This window comes from Aquarana catesbeiana, linkage group LG06 (assembly GCF_042186555.1).
Source record: "Aquarana catesbeiana isolate 2022-GZ linkage group LG06, ASM4218655v1, whole genome shotgun sequence".
NCBI classification, from domain to species: Eukaryota; Metazoa; Chordata; class Amphibia; order Anura; family Ranidae; genus Aquarana; species Aquarana catesbeiana.
Genome location: NC_133329.1, coordinates 121,978,871 through 122,000,183, shown reverse-complemented (window position 1 = coordinate 122,000,183; position 21,313 = coordinate 121,978,871). Strand labels below are relative to the sequence as shown.

At 45.8% G+C, this 21,313-nt stretch overlaps 1 long non-coding RNA gene across 1 annotated transcript in view; it reads right to left on the bottom strand.

Moving 5' to 3' along the window:
* LOC141147674 (uncharacterized) overlaps positions 1-17,210 on the bottom strand; it is a 30,630-nt gene extending 13,420 nt beyond the window's left edge. Inside the window, exon 1 of the long non-coding RNA XR_012245098.1 lies at positions 17,073-17,210. This is a non-coding gene — a long non-coding RNA (uncharacterized lncRNA). The remainder of the gene's footprint in view (positions 1-17,072) is intronic.
* Positions 17,211-21,313: the final 4,103 nt, after the last annotated feature.

Sequence of the window (21,313 nt, the reverse complement as noted above, 5' to 3'; positions counted from 1 at the left end):
TGGGTGGAGAGATTGGACAGTTCAGTCCACTTGTTCGAAATACCACTTTGCAGATTTGACGGTTAATGCGCTAGAAGGAGAAGCCCGCCGGGCTGTGATGGTTCTGCCCGAGATGGAAAGGTATAGCAGAACAGCTATTGTGGGCCGCCTAGAAAGCCTGTATGGCGAGAGTACCTCCATAGCCGAATTCCGGAACAGTTTCTATTGTCGGGAGCAGCACGACCGAGAGACTATCCCTCAATTTGCAATGGCCTTACAGGAAATCTGGTGCCGGTTGGAGGAGAAAATGGCCTCCACCGGAACTGGGGTCCCTAACCCTGATCAGCTTATCCGAGACCAGTTCCTCTCTGGTGTATGCTCCTCTTCATTAAAGAGAGCCTTAAGGGATCGAGTGAGGGCTGATGGTATGGTGAAATTCGCTGCTATCCTACAAGAGGCCATTGAGAGGGAACAGGAAGAGCCGGACCATGAACGGGTTGGTGCCAGAAGCCAGGTTACCCTCACTCATGGAGCCAGGTGGCCAGTGGAGTGGGAGGAAGTGACTGCCCCATGCCCTGCCACCACCTCGAATGCGGGGATGCCCTCGATGGAAAAGGTTGTACGAGACCTAGTTGATATGGTTGCCTCCCTCAGGCAAGAGGTGGCAGCTCTGCGGAGCGGGTGTGAACAACCCCCTCCGGAGGGACCCCGATATTGACCGAAAATGCGAGCAGTATGGACGGTTAGGCCACATCGCAAGGAATTGTGCGAGGTGTACAAAACCAACTAGAGATTCCTGTGGCAGAGGGGCAACACCACGGAAAATGTTTGTTCACTGCCTCAACGTGATCCTACAGTGATTTCTGGGTGGCCAGTGCCGACAGTGATGTTCAACGGACAGCCGGCCAGATGTCTGGTGGACACTGGATCAGAAGTCACCACTATGGCCTATTCGTTCTACCAGCAACATTTTGGGGCGACCCCATCTCTAGACCCCTCCTAGTTGGGGCTGAAAGCTGCTAACAACCTACCAATTCCAGTAGTAGGGGTCACTTGGATGTCCATGAAAGTTTATGAGCAAACCCTCCCTAGGGTTGGGGTCCTGGTGACCCGAAAGTCCTTCTTCCCAGAAATTCCAGTGGTGTTGTGTATGAACGCACTAAAACAACTGGACTTAACTCGCCTTCTGTGGGAGGCGTCAACGCGAGCATCCGGGCAGTCAGAACCACAACTGCAGAATCTGATCAACACTTGTTAGACTGTTCAGACGCAGAGTCATAAATACACAGAGAAGGTGGGAGTCATCCGTCTCCCTGCCCGTCATCGGGTTATTATACCCCCACATCAAGAGTTGGTGTGCCCCCTTCCTGTGGTAGCTAGAAGACACGTAAGAGGGGCCACTGTGATGTTCGAACCACAACGCAACCTGGAAACCAAAGGTGAATGGTTGGTAGCCAGAACTCTGTCTGTTGTCCAGCAGGGACAAGTGTTGCTGCAACTGGTTAACTTGGGGTCCACCCCGATACAAGTGCCCACAGACGTGGCCATTGCAGATTTGTATACAGTACCCAAAAGCTGCATTACTGATCCTTGCCCTGGGGTGGAGGCTGCCTGTGCTGCTTTGCAGACGGCTCTACCTGATTCAGCAGAGACACAGCTCCCGAAATTTTTAACACAACTGGCACTTCTGGTGCAGGAGATGACCCCGGAACAAAGCAACAAGCTTCAGCAACTAGTTCGCAGATGTTTGATGGCATTCTCTCAAGGCCCTGAAGACTATGGTTGTACTAATGTTTTGGATCATTCTATCCACACTGGAGACACGGCTCCTATTCGGGAAAGGTATTGTAATATACCCCCGGCTCTTTGCCAAGAGGTCAAAGATTTATTACGCGGCATGCTGCCAGAGGTGGTGATTCGAGGGAGTCGTAGTCCCTGGGCTGCGCCCATAGTTGTTGTGCGTAAAAAGGATGGCAACTTACTTTTTAGTGTGGACTATCGCAGATTGAATGCCTGTACCCATCGGGATGCTTACCTCTTTGCCCCGGGTCGAAGAATCCCTAATGGCCTTGGGACAGGCCCAGTACTTCTCCACGCTAGATTTGTCCAGCGGATATTGGCAGGTCCTGGTAAAAGAGGAAGATCATGAAAAAACGGTCTTTATCACCCCTCTGGGACTATACGAGTTTAATTGGATGCTCTTTGGCCTGACTAATGCCCCCAGTACGTTCCAAAGGCTAATGGAACGTTGCTTGGGAGACTTGAACTTTGAATCTGCCCTGATTTACTTACATCATCATCTTTTCCAGAATGTTCGAGGACCATTTGCTACATCTGGATCAAGTCCTCCAGTGGCTAGCCCAGTATGGCCTTCGGCTCAAACCGGAAAAATGTCATCTCATGAAAACAAAAATACAGTATTTGGGGCATGTGGTCAAGACAAAAGGGGTGTCCCCCGATCCCGACAAAATTCAGGCAGTACAGACATGGACAATCCCTAAAACAGTAACAGAGCTTCGCTCTTTCTTGGGGTTCGTGGGTTACTACCGCAGATTCATTCCGAACTTTGCTACTATCGCAGCCCCTTTGACCCAGTTGTTGTGCGGGCAACCAGCCCATCGAAAAGGAAAATCTTCCCCCAGCAATACTGACAGTTGGTGGGCAGCACAAAGTGAGGCATTGGAGACCCTCAAGGTGGAGCCTACTTCAGCTCCCATATTGGCTTATGCTGTCTATCATAAACTCTTCCGGGTATACACCGATGCCAGTCTCCAAGGATTGAGGGCTGTGCTGGCTCAAGAACAAAATGGGACGGAGCATGTGATCGCCTATGCAAGTTGTAGTTTACGCCCTACCGAACGTAACCCAACCAACTACAGTTTCTTTTAAACTCGAGTTGTTAGCGGTATTCTAGGCCATCACCGAAAAGTTTGCTGAGTACTTAGTAAGGGTGTCAGAGAAATAATGGAAACAGAACTTGCCAGTATCGGAATGTTCCTGTGTGTCTGTGCGGCAGAATCGCGCTCTGGCGCATGCGAGTTAACGATGTAGCTCATGACACGGTGTAACGGTGAACAAATGTACACGCGTTAGCGTTACACCCCCATGCTGGCCTATATAAAGACTGATCTGTTCCTTGTATAACTGCTGGTTTGTCTTTCAGCTTCCTGTGTTCCGTTCTTGAGTTCTGCTACCTGTATTTACCTGTTGTGACCCGGATTGTCTTGACCCACTCTGCTTTTCTCCAGTGTTTGACCCTGGCTTGTTCAAAGGACTTCTCTATCTTCTGCCTGCTGTGTTTGACCCTCGGCCCGTCTTAAGGATTCTCCTGCCTTCCTGTGTATGACCCCGGCTTGTCTAAACGGACTCCTCTGCCATCCGCCTCCAGTGCATGATCCCTGGTTCGCCTTCAGGATTTCTCTGATGACTGTCTGCTGTGTTTGACCCCCGGCCAGTTTTAAGGACTTCCTCACCCACCTGCTTCCAGTGTATGACCCTGGCCTGCACCACAGACTTTCTCTTACTGAGCTCTCTGTGCCTGACCTCCAGCACTCTGTCAAGCCCCAACTGGGTCTTGTGGGTTAGAGCCCCAGCCGGGTCTTCCACCTCAGTCCAGGTGTTGGATTCACCGCTGCTCCACATCTCCATGCTGCAGGAGTCCTCTTCTCAAGAACCATCTACCTGCTGGTGACCCGTGCCTCTCTGTGCCCTATACCCTCTGTATCACATCCAGAGGTAGAGTGCGCTTGGCTGCAAGGGAAGCCACTCCCAGCATTTCGGCTTCGGTGAGTATCCTGATAGTACAAACCAGCCATGTCTGAAGCCGACGAGCAGGCTCCCCTCTTGAGGCACTATGCCATCAGGTAACAGCTCTCACACAAGCAGTCCACAGGTTACAAGATGGCTATTTTCAACTTGAAGGTTGTCTCCAGCACCTAACATTATCTCCTGGGGATGCAGCCTCCGCATCCTCCAGTGGAGCAAGTTCTTCGCAAGATCACTACAGCACAGCTCCTGCAGTTGTTATGACTCTTCCAGAGCCCAGGGTTCCCACACCTGAGCAATTTCCGGAAATCGAAAGAGGTTCTGAGCTTTTAAGAACGCCTGCTTGTTATACTTGGCTCTTCAGCCTAAGACTTTTAGTTCTGAAACAGTAAAAGTAGGGTTCATTATTTCTTTGCTGGAACAGAAGAGCCCCTTAATAAACTCTGTGGAAACCTTCTTTGAATCCATGGGAAGATTATATGACGACCCCCAATGCACAGCCACGGCCGAAACCATCTTGCATACCTTAGTCCAAAGAAAGAGACCAGTGGGGGATTACATGGTCGAATTCCGAAAATGGTCCGGGGACACTGGATGGAATGAGGCGGCTCTCAAATATCAGTACCGCCAGGGGCTCTCAGAGACTCTTAAGGATGAACTGGCATGCCTTGATTCTCCTTCTACCCTGGAGGAGTTAATCCAGCTAGCCATAAAGTTAGACAGACGTTTACGGGAACAACGCTCCGAACGTTTCCAGTCCCCCTACCCAGGCTCCCTCCAGCTCACCCTTCTCCATCAGTCCCTCCTTCCTCTACTCCGAAAAGTGAGCCAATGCAACTGGGCCTAGTCCGGGCTCCACTTATGCCTGATGAAAAGCAACGCCAGCGGGAAGCCAACCTATGCCTATACTGTGGAGGGGCAGGCCACTTCTTGTGCAATTGTCCTATAAGACCCAGTAAGTCTCACAAAGGATTATGAACTTTCAGGTAGCTGGTCCAACCTCAACTCACCTTGTCCTTCCTGTCTCCCTACAGGTGGCAGGCGAGGAGATCCGGCTCCTGGCCATTATTGATTCTGGCGCCTGCAGCTGCTTTCAGGCCCGAAGCCTGCATATCCCTCTGCAAAACAAAAGACAAAGTCTCCAAATACATCTGGCCGATGGATCTTCGTCCTTGTTCAGGACCCGTTACCCAGGAGACTAAACCCATTCTTACCATTACAGACTCAGGCCATCAAGAATTTCTTTGCTTTGACATCATATGCTCCCCCATGTACCCTATCATGCTGGGTCTTCCATGGTTACAAGCTCATGATCCCCACATTAATTGGAGTAAGAAGGAAATCTTCTTTTCCTCAGCCTACTGCTCCCAGCATTGCTTTACCTCTGGTCCCATCAGCACTGCCTCCTGCTTGACCATCCAGCCAGTACCCGATCATCTACAGCACGTCCTTTCAGCCTACCATGGATTTATGGACATTTTTGATTAAAAGAAAGCCGACAGTTTGCCTCCTCACTGACCATATGACTGTCCCATTGATCTTTTACCTGGCTCTGAGATCCCCTTTAGTCATATATTCCCGCTATCAGAAAATGAGTTGGAGGCCCTTCGGTCCTACATCAACGAAAACCTTGAAAAAGGGTTCATCTGTCCTTCCTCCTCTCCAGCCGGAGCGGGAATTTTCTTTGTTGAAAAAAAGGATGGCACCCTAAGACCCTGTGTGGACTATAGGGAGCTCAACAAGATCACCATCAAAAACCGCTATCCGCTCCCCCTTACCCCAGAGCTGTTCCAACGGTTCCGAACCGCACAAATCTTTTCTAAACTTGACCTATAGGGCGCTTATAACCTTGTTCGGATACGCCCGGGGGATGAGTGGAAGACGGCTTTTAGGTCTAGATTCGGACATTTCCAGTATCTAGTGATGCCATTCGGGCTGTGTAACGCTCCAGCTACATTCCAACATCTAGTGAATGATATTTTTCGAGACTACTTGGACAACTTTGTGATCGTTTACCTTGATGATATTTTGATCTTTTCTACCACCATTGAGCTGCACCAAGTTCATGTAAAGAAGGTACTCACGATTCTCAGGAGACACGGACTTTACCTAAAGGGGGAAAAATGTGAGTTTGAAAAAACGGTAGTCCAATTCTTAGGGTTCATCAACTCCACTGAAGGGGTCGCAATGGACCCTCAGAAGGTGAAATCTATCCAGGAATGGCCAGCTCCTGTAGATAAAAAGGGGGTTCAATGATTTGTGGGCTTTGCCAACTTTTACCGCAGGTTCATAAAAAGGATTCTCATCAATCATTTCACCCATCACCCAATTGACTCGCCAGCAAAGCCGATTCCAGTGGTCCCAAGAAGCTCAGGAAGCTTTCAATAAACTGAAGGATCTATTCACTTCTGTCCCGGTACTACTATACCCTACACCCAGACCCTGCTTTGCCCTATGTGTTGGAAGTGGACGCCTCAGAGTCAGCTACAGGAGCAATTCTGTCTCAAAGGCAAGGTCATAAAGCTCTTCTTCACCCTGTGGCTTTCACCTCCCGGAAATTAACCCCGCCAGAAAGGAACTATGACATTGGGGAGCGTGAACTACTAGCCATCAAATTTGCTCTAGAAGAGTGGAGATATCATTTGGAGGGTGCATCTCACCCCATTATGATCTTCACAGATCACAAGAACCTGGAGTACCTCAAGGCAGCAAAATGTCTCAGACCCCGGCAAGCCCGCTGAGCTTTGTTTTTGTCCAGGTTCAACTTTCACATTTCCTATCGGCCAGGCTCCAAAAATGGGAAAGCGGACGCTCTCTCCCGGATGTTCCCGGAGACCCCCCCAAACAGCAAAGCCTGGTACTATTCTGTCTTCGCAAAATTTTCTTTGTTTAATCCAGCCGGATCTAAGGACTGCCATTGAACAGGCCTCCAGCCAATGTTTAGACCTTGAAGTACCTTCGTTGAGGAAACAGGATGGTCTGCTGTGGGCTCAAAACAAAATATTTGTCCCAGTACAAGTAAGGCCCTTGATATTAAAAACTTTTCATGATAACAAGTTCGCAGGACATTTTGGGGTACAAAAGACCTCTGAACTCATTCATCGTTCCTTCTGGTAGCCGAGGTGGAGACAGGATTGTAAGAAATATGTCAAATCTTGTATTGTCTGCCAACGCAGCAATGGGTCCAACATGAAAGCCTGGGGTCTGCTAAGACCATTACCCATACCAGAGCAACCCTGGAATGAAGTGTCTATGGACTTTATCATTGACCTACCGCCCGCTGAGGGGTTCTCCACCATTCTGGTAGTAGTTGATCGCCTTTCAAATATGGCTCACTTCTTACCTATGAAAGGCACGCCCTCTGCCTCAGATACCGCAGATATATTCATTAAAGAAAGGGTTAGGCCAAATGGAGTACCCGATAACATCGTATCTGAGTTCAGTTTACCTCAAAATTTGGGAAAAACCTTTGCAAATCCCTAGAAATCAAGGTATGTCTGTCCTCAGCCTATCACCCCCAAAGTATTGGCCAAACAGAAAGGACGAACCAAAGTCTGGAACAGTATCTCCGCTGCTTCTGCTCGTGCTCCCAAGACAACTGGGTTTCTCTCCTCCCCTGCGTGGAATTTGCCTACAATAATTCCATACACACAGCCACCAACTTAACTCCTTTCTGGGCCAGTTATGGATTTCACCCTTCCTTTTTGCCTAATTCTTTTCTAGAAGTGTCAGTTCCTGCGGTACAAGACCGAATAAGTTTTATCCAAACTAATTTGCAACTAATTCAGGAAGCTATGAAGAAGGCTCAGGACAGCTACAAAAAATACTATGACGGGGAAGGAGGAGCAATCCAACCTTTAAGATTGGAGATGAAGTCTGGCTATCTGCAATGAACCTCAAACTTCCTTGCCCCTCACGTAAATTGGGCCCAAAATTCACTGGTCCCTTCAAGGTGAAAAGAGTAGTGAACCCCGTGGCTTTTGAACTTGCTCTGCCTAGTTCTTACAGGATTCACCCTGTTTTTCATACTTCCCTTTTGAAACCAGTAACTCCCAGCCCTTTTCAGGAAGGGAAGAATTGCCACCTCCTCTGATCAATATTGAAGGCGAAGATGAATTTGAGGTGGAGGCTATAATGGACTGTAGAAGGAGGGGTGGTCGTGTCCAGTACCTGGTCAAATGGAAGGGGTACCCCCCAGAAGATAACTCTTGGGAACCTTCTTCCAATATACACGCCCCACGTTTAATACAAACATTCCACAAAAAATTCCACTGTCAGAGAAATAATGGAAACAGAACTTGCCAGTATCGGAATGTTCCTGTGCATCTGCGAGGCAGAATCACGCTTCGGCGCATGCGGGTCCGTGATGTAGCGGAACGGCGCACACAGGTTCATGACACGGTGTAATGGTGAACAAACGTACACACGTTAGCGTTACACCCCCATGCTGGCCTATATAAAGACTGAACTGTTCCTTGTATAACTGCTGGTTTGTCTTTCAGCTTCCTGTGTTCTGTTCCTGAGTTCTGCTACCTGTATTTACCTGTTGTGACCCGGATTGTCTTGACCTACTCTGCTTCCCTCCAGTGTTTGACCCCGACTTCTCTATCTTCTGCCTGCTGTGTTTGACCCTCGGCCCGGCTTAAGGATTCTCCTGCCTTCATGTGTATGACCCCGGCTTGTCTAAACGGACTCCTCTGCCATCCACCTCCAGTGCACGATCCCTGGTTCGCCTTTAGGATTTCTCTGATGACTGTCTGCTGTGTTTGACCCCCAGCCTGTTTTAAGGACTTCCTCATCCACCTGCTTCCAGTGTATGACCCCGGCCTGCACCACAGACTTTCTCTTACTGAGTTCTCCGTGCCTGACCTCCAGCAATCTGTCCAGCCCCAACTGGGTCTTGTGGGTTAGAGCCCCAGCCGGGTCTTGGATTCACCGCTGCTCCACATCTCCATGCTGCAGGAGTCCTCTTCTCAAGAACCATCTACCTGCTGGCGACCCGTGCCTCCCTGTGCCCTATACCCTCTGTACCACTTCCAGAGGTAGAGTGCACTTAGCTGCAAGGGAAGCCACTCCCAGCATTTCGGCTTCGGTGAGTATCCTGATAAAGAGATTGCTAAACTGAGGGCCTTGGAGCAACGTTGGGTGGCCCGACTGGCCCACTTCAACTATACCATTCACTACAAGCCAGGACGCTCCAATGGTAATGCTGATGCTCTCTCCTGATTTCCTCTCGATGGGCCTCAGGATGATCTAGATCAACAACTTGAAGAGAATGAATTTGTTCCCTTCGGGATCCACCGGCAAGAGCAACTGGCTTCAACGGCTCTGCAGAGCAACCAAGTTATGCTAAGAGGGCCAGAGATTCATACTCCTTGAGAGTGGCTGCAACTCCAGCAGCAAGACCCATTGATTAGCTCATGAGATACTGGGACAAGAATTCGGAAACCAGATTCGCGGGAGCGAAGGAGGCTCTCGCCAACGTTGTGTCAGCTTCTAAAACAGTGGGATAGGCTGGAAAGATATAATGCACTCTTATACCGAAAGGCACAGATTCCAGGGGAGCCGCGAGTTATTCATCAACTGATTATCCCTCAATCGGAGGCCTTAGAGGTTTGTCAAGTCTTTCACCATATTGGAGGACACTTCTGTGCATTACGGACGGAGGCCTTTATTCGTAAGTAAATATTTTGTCCAGAGTTATCCAAGTGGGTGCAGAAGGCATGTCAGGGGTGTAAGAGTTGTGTCATCAACAAAGGGAGAACAGAGAAAACTACCCCTTTGGTGGTGAGCACAGGAGAACCCTTTGAATTACTGACCATGGACTTTGTGACAGTGGCTGACACCTCTTCATGGTATCGTTACGCCTTGGTGTTTGTGGACCACTTCTCTAAGTTCGCCATCGTGGTGCCAACTAAAGATCAGACTGCCGCCACCACGGCTAAACTGTTCTGGACCCATGTAGTCCAGCCCTACGGGTGCCCAAAACGGATTCTGTCCGACAAAGGGCCGAACTTTGAGTTTAGGGTGTTTTCTGAACTCTGCCGTCTTAGTGGTATTTGGAAGTCTCATACTATTCCTTACCACCCCCAGGGAAATGGGGCCTGTGAACACTTTAATCGCACATTGTTGGGATTGATTCGCACATTAGAGCAAGAGCATCGAGAACGTTGGCCGCAGTATGTAGGAGATGTTGTTTGGGCTTGCAATCAGACTGTGCATCGAGCCACTGGTTATACTCACCATTTACTGATGTTTGGGTGTTGTGGCCGTTTACCAGTGGATTTACTCTTGGAAACTCCAGAGCCTATTACGTCAAGGACCCCAGAGGGATGGGTCCAAGATCACTGGCACCGCCTGGATCAAGCCAAACAGATAGTACTGGGAAAGCACCAGGATTTAGCCGAGGAAAGTACTGTTCAATTGTTGCCACTTACACCGGGGGAGAGAGTCTTGGTGATAAATCCTAAAAACGTAAGGGCAGCAAGCTGGAGCTCAAGTGGGAGCCCTGTCCATATCGAGTCAAGCAACAACCTTTCCCTGGGCGGCCTGTGTATGATCTGGTTTCAGAGAAGCCGGATGGACCTCACAAGAGACTGCATCGTAATCTCCTTCGTCCCTGTGTGTTCAGTGCTGATTCACAAATGGATAATCCTATTCCTGTCTTTCCCCATCTGCTAAATGGGACAACAGCCAGGATACCCTCCACAGTGACTGTGCAACCTGGTACCTGCCCCCTCTGCCGGCGGTAGAGACCTTATCCCTAGCTGGGGGAGATACAGAGAACCAGGCTGCTGCTATTGAATGGGACTTATATGTGAAGGCGCCAGATGTGCACAATGCCCCCACTCTGGGGGAGGATGAGCCTCTTGTGGAAGAAATAGCACCTACTGATCCTGTTGCCTCAGATGGAGATAGACATTTGGAAGACCCGGAGCTTCGCTTGCCCAAGCGTATTACCTGGAGACTGAAACCTGTCAAGTATTCTGACTATGTGACTTGAACTGTTATGCATTGCTTGTTTTCTTGCTTGATCTATTATTGCACGGTGTTAATTACTTCTCCCTAGGTGCATGCTAGGTATTGCAATTCTTAAAGGGGGGGGGGGGGGGGGGGTAGGCAGTTGTGGATAATAAATCTGGTGTCCTCGCTGTGAGGGAGGGACAAGTGTATCAGATGCCTATATCCATCTGCTGAAGGAATACCGCTGTTACCGGGTAATGTGTGTGAATATCAGCCTCTACAGATACGTATTGTGTGCTTGGGTTTATACTGTGTCAATCAGTGGAAAGTGCCTATAGTGCTGATGAATACAACTACCGCTTCCATCAGAAGTGACTGTGCTGTGTATATTTGCCTCCTGCTTGTAGTGAAACTACTTGCATTACTACTGTAAATACTCTTTCTACTACCGTCTCTCCGCTAATAAACGTTGCCTGGTTTATAAAGTCAGTACGTGTGATTCCCTCTGTGAAGTCGCTACACCCTACACCCGCTTACAAACATATATTGTAAAACAGATCTAAAATATTAGTATAAATACTTATAAGCTTAAAAAGTTAAAGTAAAACTGACCCTAAACCACTTTTTTTCATTTAAGGAAAAGATGAATGGATCAATATTTCCATGTCAGGTCCTTCAACTGTGGTGTACAGAGGTGGCTTGGCATGGTTTGTTAAAATTGCCCATATCATACAAAGGACAACTATACATTATAATTAAACATTTTAAGATATATTTTGTGAGGATAATATCTCCACCTGGTGCACCATGCAGTGGATCACTCATCAATGGAGGGCTGGCACAAGCATAAGGCAGCTCAAGCAACCGCCTTAGGGCATCAAGATGAGGGGGCGGTAAAATCAGAGTCCTCAGGGGGTGTGGTTTGGACGTCCACCTACATTCAATCCTATCCACTAAAAACAGATCTGTTCCCCATGACCATCCGTCTGGCAGATCGGATGGCATTCAGGTATAAATGAGCATGCGGTCCGTTTACATCCAAATACCCACAGAGCAGAGTGGGGTGTATCTAGTAAATATCACAGAGCTCTATATTGTGACAGGTGAGCTTGTTGTTTTTCATTCCCTGCTAAGCAGGGGAAAAAACAACAGGATTCATTAGTAAAATCACCACACTGTACATACATTAACACTTCCTAAGCACACAGTTAACTCTTTGATTGCCCTAGATATCAATCCCTTCCCAGCCAGTGTCATTAGTACAGTGTTAGTGCATATTATTAGTATTATTAGTATCACTGGTGATATCAGTATCAGTCAGTCAGTTCTCACTCAGTGTCAGTTAGTGTCAGATTTCACGCCGCACTATCACAGTCCCACTATAAGTTACTGATTGCCGCCATTCCTAGTATAAAAAATATTAATACAATTCCAGTATATCTCCTATAGTTTGTAGACTCTACAACTCTCACATAAACCAATTAATATACACTTATTGTGATTTTTTTTTTTTTACCAAAGACATGTAACAGAACACATTTTGGCCTAAATTAATGAAAAAATCAGATTTTATTTGATATGTTTCATAACAGAAAATGTGGGTCATTTTTTATTTATATTGCAAAAAAAGAAAAATCCAGTGGGGACCAAATACCACCAAAAGAAAGCTCTATGTGTCAATAAAATTATATAAATTTAATTTGGGTACAGTGTTGCATGACGGCGCAATTGTCAGTTAAGGTAGTGCAGTGCTGAATAGCAAAAAATGGCCTGGTCAATGGGGGTAAAATCTTCCAGAGCTCAAGTGGTTAAAATCCAAATCCTTAGGCACTTGTTGGGTGTTTGGATTTTTTTAAATAACAGGCTTTTGTTCCCAAACGCTGCGCATGCTGTGGGAGTTTTAGTTTGCCTCACCTGCCAGCTGCCCATAGCCAGTGGTGAGGGCAAGTGGGGAATGTATTACCCCGTCCCCTCATTAGACACTGCCACTTAGTGGCAGTTCAGTACAGCTCAAATTTTCAATGCTGTGTGACGTCCCTCACACTGCACCTCATCACATTGATGTTGGAGGCTATGTGGCTCCCTGGTGATCTTGCAGTGGCATGGACATGTTAGTATAAGGTTTTCAGTGGGAGCTGAAGGGGGACGAGAGGGGTTGTATGTTAAAGTATAACTGTATTAAAGTAAAGAAAATGAAAAAAACTTGAAATAGTAGTGGCAAACTGTTGGTTTGTAAGCTGTGCAGAGGTCCTCTTTGGATCCCTAGCAGATTTAAGCAGTTTCAGGGTATTTGTATGGTTTGGGTGGAGAGACTTTTTAATAATCAAGGCAGCAAGCAGAACTATGAAACTAAAGTTTAAAATAGTTTAGATGAAGGTGACCAGTCAATACATTGTTCTCACCACAATACTTCACTGTCCTAGCAAATGAATATTGTCAATAGTTTTTTTTTTAGAACAGCAACTAATAACAGTATTGCCAGAAGGAAGAGAAGCTTTATATTCTTACGAGTAAGTAGAATTTATGTTTGTCAGAAGGATGGCTTGGATCAATGTTGTGTTCAATTGTAAGCTAATCAGGTAAATATTCTTTATTGAAGTGCCAGGGCAAACACTGTTTTTATGCTGGGAGCTAGAGAAGAGCGAACTGGTGCCTGTGGATTAAGGAGCAAGATTAGGATAATTATTGCAAAGCAGGTAACTATAAATGCTCAATCATCTGCCAGGCGCATTCAACTCTTCAAACTTTTTCTTATTTAACAAAAAAAAATGCATCTTTTCCCATCATCCCTAGAGGTACATGACTGGCACACCAGGGATAAAGACTTTTATCCTTACAGGTAAAAACAAGATTGCAACCATCTACTATAGTATTACCAATTATAAAGCATTAAAGTGATTGTAAGGGTTCGTTTTTTTTTTTTAATTTAAAATAAAAAACATATAATACTTGCCTCCACTGTGCAGCTCGCTTTGCACAGAGTGGCCCCAAACCTGCTCTTCTGGGGTCCACCTCTCGGCTCTCTCGGCTCCTCCCCACATCAGATAACCCCCTCGGGGAAGGGCTTCCCCGAGGGGGTTACCTTGCGGGTGCGCTCCCAAGTCCACCATTTGGCGTCCATAGCCGCCGAATGCCGGACTCATTTAAGTGTTTTGAATGGGGACAAAGGCACAAAAATTTTGAGCCCTCTGCTCTTAAAGCACCTGCATGCTTCTGAATGGCACCCCTCTCTTCTATTGCCAAGGATGAAGAACAAGTATGCAGGGGAAGGTGGCTTGCAACTTATCTATCCTTCTCGGATATTCTTCTTTCCTGGCGCCAACATGGCAGCATACATATGATATAGCTCCGCCCCTATATCCACCCACAGGGCCTGTTTAGATTTATAAAAGTCTGACTGAGAGCAAGCTTCCCAATTCTCATTTTTGTTCTAAAGATCTACACCCGCAAAACCGTTATGTTGCAATAAGTCCCTACCTGACGACTGTGTCAATGTCCGTCTGGGTTCAGCCTCTCCCAGGCGCAGGCCCACATCTTAGGTTGCTAAATGTACTAACAAGGTGGGGAGCCCCTTCTAGGGGTCTTTTGGGGCTGAGGAGTTCTCTAACTAGAGATGTCAGAAGCTCATGTTGTGCACCTGAGTTGGTGTTTGGTTGCTGAAGCCCATGCTGCATGTGTCACTGTGCACACCTGAGCTTGTGTTTGGATGCTGCAGGTTTCAGTGCTGGGTGCAGTACATGCAGGTAATGCCAAACTACATGTTTTTTTTTTAGTATTAGGTAGAGTGGGGAAGGATTAGAATACCTGTCAGATTTCTACTGCTACCCAGGGCTCTGTTAGAGAGATTTTCTATCACAGCAACAACAATTTTAAGAGATAGGAAGTGAGTGAAACTCTGCTGGCTGTAGGCAACAAGTATGACTAATTTATAGCAATCTATGATGATTACTTAAAGGACAACTGTACTAAAAATACAGTTGCCTATTAACCCACTGGTTGCATACTCACCCCTCATGTATCAAGATCCTCTTGGCCAAAGATGAATCCCTCCACAATGAAACACCCCTGTGTCACACTGCTGATGCTGGCATCTATTGTTTCATCCCAGAATTTATGCATGATACATTTTGTATTTTGATCTGCTTTAGTTATAGCTAACCAAGTTATGTATTCCCTGAACTAATGAGAATACATTTGTTCACTTGTTGGTTTAGTAGATTGTTTCAGAAGAATACTGCTATTGAATATCTTTAGGCCAACAATCATTTGAATGTTTGCCCAGTAGTTTGGGCTGTACAGATGATAAATATTTGGGGCTCTGGGATATTGGAGAGTTACATGGTAGGAGTGTAAGATTGGATCTAGAGATATGAGGAAAAAAGCACTTCCAGCTGTCTACCTGTGAATCTGTGAGGATGAATGGCCTGGGAGTACAATTAAACCTTCACTGCTTATTGTTCTATTGACCTAAAGCAAAAGAATACAGCGGGACCTTTGATATTCAGCAGTAGGTGAGCCTAGATTGTCTACTGAAATTTTGGGGTATCCTGATCTGTAATCATTACTCCCTTTTACATTTTTTTTTAAATAAATGTAGCAATGACTTCTTAGGGAGTGAGTGGAAATTGGATTTTCCTACCCGCCCCATAGTTACCTGCTCTGAATCTGGATTCAACAACTCACTGAAAAAACTCAGGTCCCAGTCCCTTTGGTCTCTATTCCATTTATTGCAGTACTCAAAACTGAAGGGTCTAGGGGTGCAGGTTACCTAAATAAGCTCAAAATAGGAGAGCAGGTATACTGAATTGGCAGTAGACCCTATTAGAGCGACTTTTATAATAGATGCTGATGAAGAGAGGACAACCAGATAAAACTGTGACCCTTTCAGTGCAGTAACAGTGTTTCCTTGCGCCTAAATTTTACTTCTGTCACTTTGTAAGTAGTAGGATTCCACTTCCAAGGTCCAGGCAGCAGCTTGTCTCCCTGCAACCCTCTGTTCAGCCCAGCTTCCTACATGCATAAAAAAGTGCCAACCACCCCAACCTATTACTGGCCTTTGTAGCAAGGTGCACATGGAAGTGCAATGTACATCACAAACAAACAAAAGATTTCCCAACACACTTACCAGCCATCCAGAATGTTTTATTTGCACACATTTGCAAATATATGCGTAAGCCACAGTGCCCACGCCAAGGAACCTCTGTATATACTTTGGTCCTAACTCTCCAACTTTTCAGACTGCAAATCTCCAGACCAAGGAACCCCTGCTATATATATAATTATTATATCTACAGCCCATGGTACATTAATGTGATGATCAGTGGGAAGAATGCTCCTTACATTTGTCATCATTGTGAAGAGTCTCTCCTTACAGATAGCTAAATACTTTATTGTTGCAACAAAAAGGAGGGAAGAAAGGGTAACAAGCCCCGGGCCTTTAACATTGTTCAGCATAAGGACAAGATAAGGATACAATAGCATCAATAAAAGTTGAATATTTTATTAAACAAATAAAAGACATGAGGAAATTTAACCATCCATGACAAGGTTATGAATTCCACTTTGTGGCATAAATAACACCAGTAACACTCAACATATTTCGCTTTTGAAGATTCTTTAGGAGTTTCTGGTAGGAGATAAATTATGCTAGGAATAACAAAAAGACAAGGATGAGTTCTCATGTTGATTTGTTTGGTTAAGATAAGCAAACAAAACTAATCAATTTGGGGTGGGTACATGTTGGCACAATCGCCAATCAATACATGGTCTATACAAATACATAATCATGTAAATAAAAAAACAGTACAAATACAGACATATGGACGTGGGAAGAAAGCAAATCTCACCTAGGCTGCCAAAAAGTAGGATATGAACCAGGTTCAAAAATAGAAAAATTTTACGTCCCATATATTCAGAGTACCCCATCTGTGTGTCTTATTCAAAGTGATCGCAGGAGGACAAGAATTATATGTCCCTAGAAAAGGGAAAGTAGTACATAGTAAAGGATACAATTAAATGCAGGCCACCAGTGTCAAATTGAGCAACCAGAGCCAAACACAACTAATGGAAGAGTAGCACGATTTTTACCTGGTAAATATCAAAAGGTGGAGTCAATGAATATCCAGCTGATTTCGAAAATAAATCTGGGAAGAGACTGGACACAGAGAAACATGATATTCCACTTAAATGTGAGAAATTACATGCAGGGTAGAATTGGCTTAGTATTTATGTGATATTGAATTCACAATGTGCACTCTCAGAGAGTAAAATCTGTAATAATGCAACAAACAAAAAATGGTCTAGGTCAATATGGTCATAAATTGGTACTGCTCACTGTTCAGCACACAGGCGAACAAGGGACTCACCACAATGAGGAACACATCAGGAGTGCAGAGAGTGATTGGAGAGATGTTCACTCTCTCTCTCTGTGGAGGCCTCTGACAGAAGATCGCGGCAAATTACCGCTTTCCAATAGTCCTCCCATCCCGGAAGCGTCTGACGTCACTAACGGGAAGCAGATGCATAGCGAGAATGCCCATGCGCATGTGCAAAGTCAAAGAAAACAACAGGGCGCGTGTTGTGGGACGTCGATTGCGTCACCTCAAACAGTGCTCAGGTGCCAAGATGGAGAGCGGCGTGCATAGGCAGGATTCCGGGTGACGTCACAACTTACAGCACCATTTTGATTAAGGGAAACCCTTATTGGAAGTAGATTTAATCCCATTTGGGATTTGAACACCGCACATATTGAGTGTGATGGCAGCTGAAACTGCCAGAACACATCAATATCCAGCATAATGAGAGGAATAAGGTAGTATATTAATTGAAAAAGAGACTGGATGCAACAGGTACTTAGTGCTCTAGGGCTCAAATATGCCAAATGATTGATTCAACATGAGGCTATATTTGTGCCCGGGGCGTCCGTACGGCCACTAAAGAAACAGACTGAACAGATAGGGGCTACCTAAACGGGAACGTTATGGAAGATTTGAATAGTCAAATCTGTAGCATACGGCTACGAATATATTGATGGTAAAACATATTATAAATACGCACTTGAATTTACAGCCTAGGGGAGACTAGCGAGCCACCCACATAAATAAGGAAAAAGGAAAAAAGTACATAAGAGCATTACATGTGTACATGACAATAAAGATCATGACAAAAATTGATCCAAAATTGAATACAGTAACAGCAATAGAATATAAAGTTTGATCGTTCAGAATTCAGAAAAAATAGAATGAAAGAAGAAAGAATAAAAAGAAAAATAATAATAATGATAATGGAATAGAATAAAATAAATTATAAATATAATGTAAAGAATAAGAATGAAAAAATAAAATACTACATAAGAAAAAAGTAAAAAAGATAATAATGAAAAATAATTAAAAAAAAAAAAAACAAATAAAAATGAGGCTGAGAGATTTTGTGTGCAAATATTTATGTGCAAATATTTAAGTTGTTATAGAAAAGGTTTAAAGCTAAAGGTGTCATTCAAACCAGGGTGCTTTAGGGCTGGTAATTTGTGTATCCATCGTGCCTCACGCTGTAAAAGCAGTTTATCGTAGTCACCACCTCTGTCTCCTGGAGGGAAATGCTCTAGGGCAAAAAAATGCATATTTGAGCATTCAAAGTTATGGAACAAACCCATATTGGCAGCTTATGGGTGTTTCCATTAGTTTTTTTGAAACCAGGGAAACATGGTCCCTGATGCAGTGAAAGAACGGTTGCTTAGTTTTGCCCACATAAAATGCGTGGCACTCATATAGCATTATATAAACCACTTCAATTGACTGGTACATTACCCCAAACTTGGGTTTGTGTATAAGCCCATTTGGAAGGGTGATACTATGTGCGGCATAGATGTACTGACAAAAATTACATTTATCACAGGGCCTAGTGCCATTAGCGTCCCTGGAAACGTCTGATTGCGGGATGTAGTGACTATGTACTAAACAATGTACGAAACAAAGATCATGATCTCCTAAAGGTAATTTCAGGATGTTTTTTGAGATGTTTGGAAACATTGTCATCTCTCATTAGGAGGTACCAATGTTTTTGCAGGATGTCACGCACCTGATGGTACTGGCCAGAAAAGCCAATTCTACCCTGCATGTAATTTCTCACGTTTAAGCGGGATATCATGTTTCCCTGTGTCCAGTCTCTTCCCGGATTTATTTTCAAAACCAGCTGGATATTCATTGATTCCACCTTTTGATATTTACCAGGTAAGAATCGTGCTACTCTTCCATTAGTTGTGTTTGGCTCTGGTTGCTCAATTTGATACTGGCGGCCTGGATTTATTTGTACCCTTTAACCACTTGCCGACCGCCTCACGACGATATACGTCGGCAGAATGGCACGGGCAGGCAGAATCACGTACCCGTACTTGATCTGCCTCCCACGGGCGGGGGGTCCTATCGGACCCCCCTCCGGTGCCCGGGGCGGTCGGCTTTTGTCCAGCGGCGATCGGAGGTGAGGGGGAGGCCATCCATTCGTGGCCCCCCCTCACGATTGCCACCGGCCAATGAAATCATTCCTATGCTGCTGTATGGTAAACAGCAGCAAAGGAAATGATGTCATCTCTCCTCGGCTCGGCAGTTTACGTTCCGGCGCCGAGGAGAGAAGACTGTAATGTGAGTGAAAACACACACACACAGTAGAACACGCCAGGCACACAAAACACCCCCAACCCCCCCCGATCACCCCCCAATCACCCCTCCCCCCCTGTCACACTGACACCAAGCAGTTTTTTTTTCTGATTACTGCATGGTGTCAGTTTGTGACAGTTAGTGTGTTAGGGCAGTTAGGGTTAGCCCCCTTTAGGTCTAGGGTACCCCACTAACCCCCCCTAATAAAGTTTTAACCCCTTGATCACCCCCCGTCGCCAGTGTCACTAAGCGATCATTTTTCTGATCGCTGTATTAGTGTCGCTGGTGACGCTAGTTAGGGAGGTAAATATTTAGGTTCACCGTCAGCGTTTTATAGCGTCAGGGACCCCCATATACTACCGAATAAAGGTTTTAACCCCTTGATTGCCCCCTAGTTAACCCTTGCACCACTGGTCACCGTATAAATGTTACAGGTGACGCTGGTTAGTTCGTTTATTTTTTATAGTGTCAGGGCACCCGCCGTTTATTACCGAATAAAAGTTTAGCCCCCTAATTGCAAGGCGGTGATATGCGTCGCCCCAGGCAGCGTCAGATTAGCGCCAGTACCGCTAACACCCACGCACGCAGCATACGCCTCCCTTAGTGGTATAGTATCTGAACGGATCAATATCTGATCCGATCAGATCTATACTAGCGTCCCCAGCAGTTTAGGGTTCCCAAAAACGCAGTGTTAGCGGGATCAGCCCAGATACCTGCTAGCACCTGCGTTTTGCCCCTCCGCCCAGCCCAGCCCACCCAAGTGCAGTATTGATCGATCACTGTCACTTACAAAACACTAAACGCATAACTGCAGTGTTCGCAGAGTCAGGCCTGATCCCTGCGATCGCTAACAGTTTTTTTGGTAGCGTTTTGGTGAACTGGCAAGCACCAGCCCCAGGCAGCGTCAGGTTAGCGCCAGTACCGCTAACACCCACGCACGCACCGTACACCTCCCTTAGTGGTATAGTATCTGATCGGATCAATATCTAATCTGATCAGATCTATACTAGCGTCCCCAGCAGTTTAGGGTTCCCAAAAATGCAGTGTTAGCGGAATCAGCCCAGATACCTGCTAGCACCTGCGTTTTGCCCCTCCGCCCGGCCCAGCCCACCCAAGTGCAGTATCGATCGATCAAGCTAATTAGCCTCTAGACTGCTTTTACAAGCAGTGGGAGGGAATGCCCCCCCCCCCCACCGTCTTCTGTGTTTTTCTCTGGCTCTCCTGTCTCAACAGGGAACCTGAGAATGCAGCCGGTGATTCAGCCAGCTGACCATAGAGCTGATCAGAGACCAGAGTGGCTCCAAACATCTCTATGGCCTAAGAAACCGGAAGCTACGAGCATTTCATGGCTTAGATTTCGCTGGATGTAAACAGCGCCATTGGGAAATTGGGAAAGCATTTTATCACACCGATCTTGGTGTGGTCAGATGCTTTGAGTGCAGAGGAGAGATGTAGGGTCTAATAGACCCCAATTTTTTCAAAAAAGAGTACCGGTCACTACCTATTGCTATCATAGGGGATATTTACATTCCCTGAGATAACAATAAAAATGATTAAAAAAAAAAAATGAAAGGAACAGTTTAAAAATAAGATAAAAAAGCAAAAAAATAATAAAGAAAAAAAAAAAACAAAAAACAGCAATTGCACCATGCATGTGAGGTATCACCGCGAAGGTCAGATCGAGGGCAGTAATTTTAGCAGTAGACCTCCTCTGTAAATCTAAAGTGGTAACCTGTAAAGGCTTTTAAAGGCTTTTAAAAATGTATTTTTTTCTTGCCACTGCACGTTTGTGCGCAATTGTAAAGTATGTCATGTTTGGTATCCATGTACTCGGCCTAAAGCCCCATACACACGATAGGACTTTGTACAAACTTTCCCTTGGATTTTTGTACAAAGGGCGTTGCCCAAAAGTTTGTCTTGCATACAGACGACAGGACTTTTCCAGCCAACTTTCA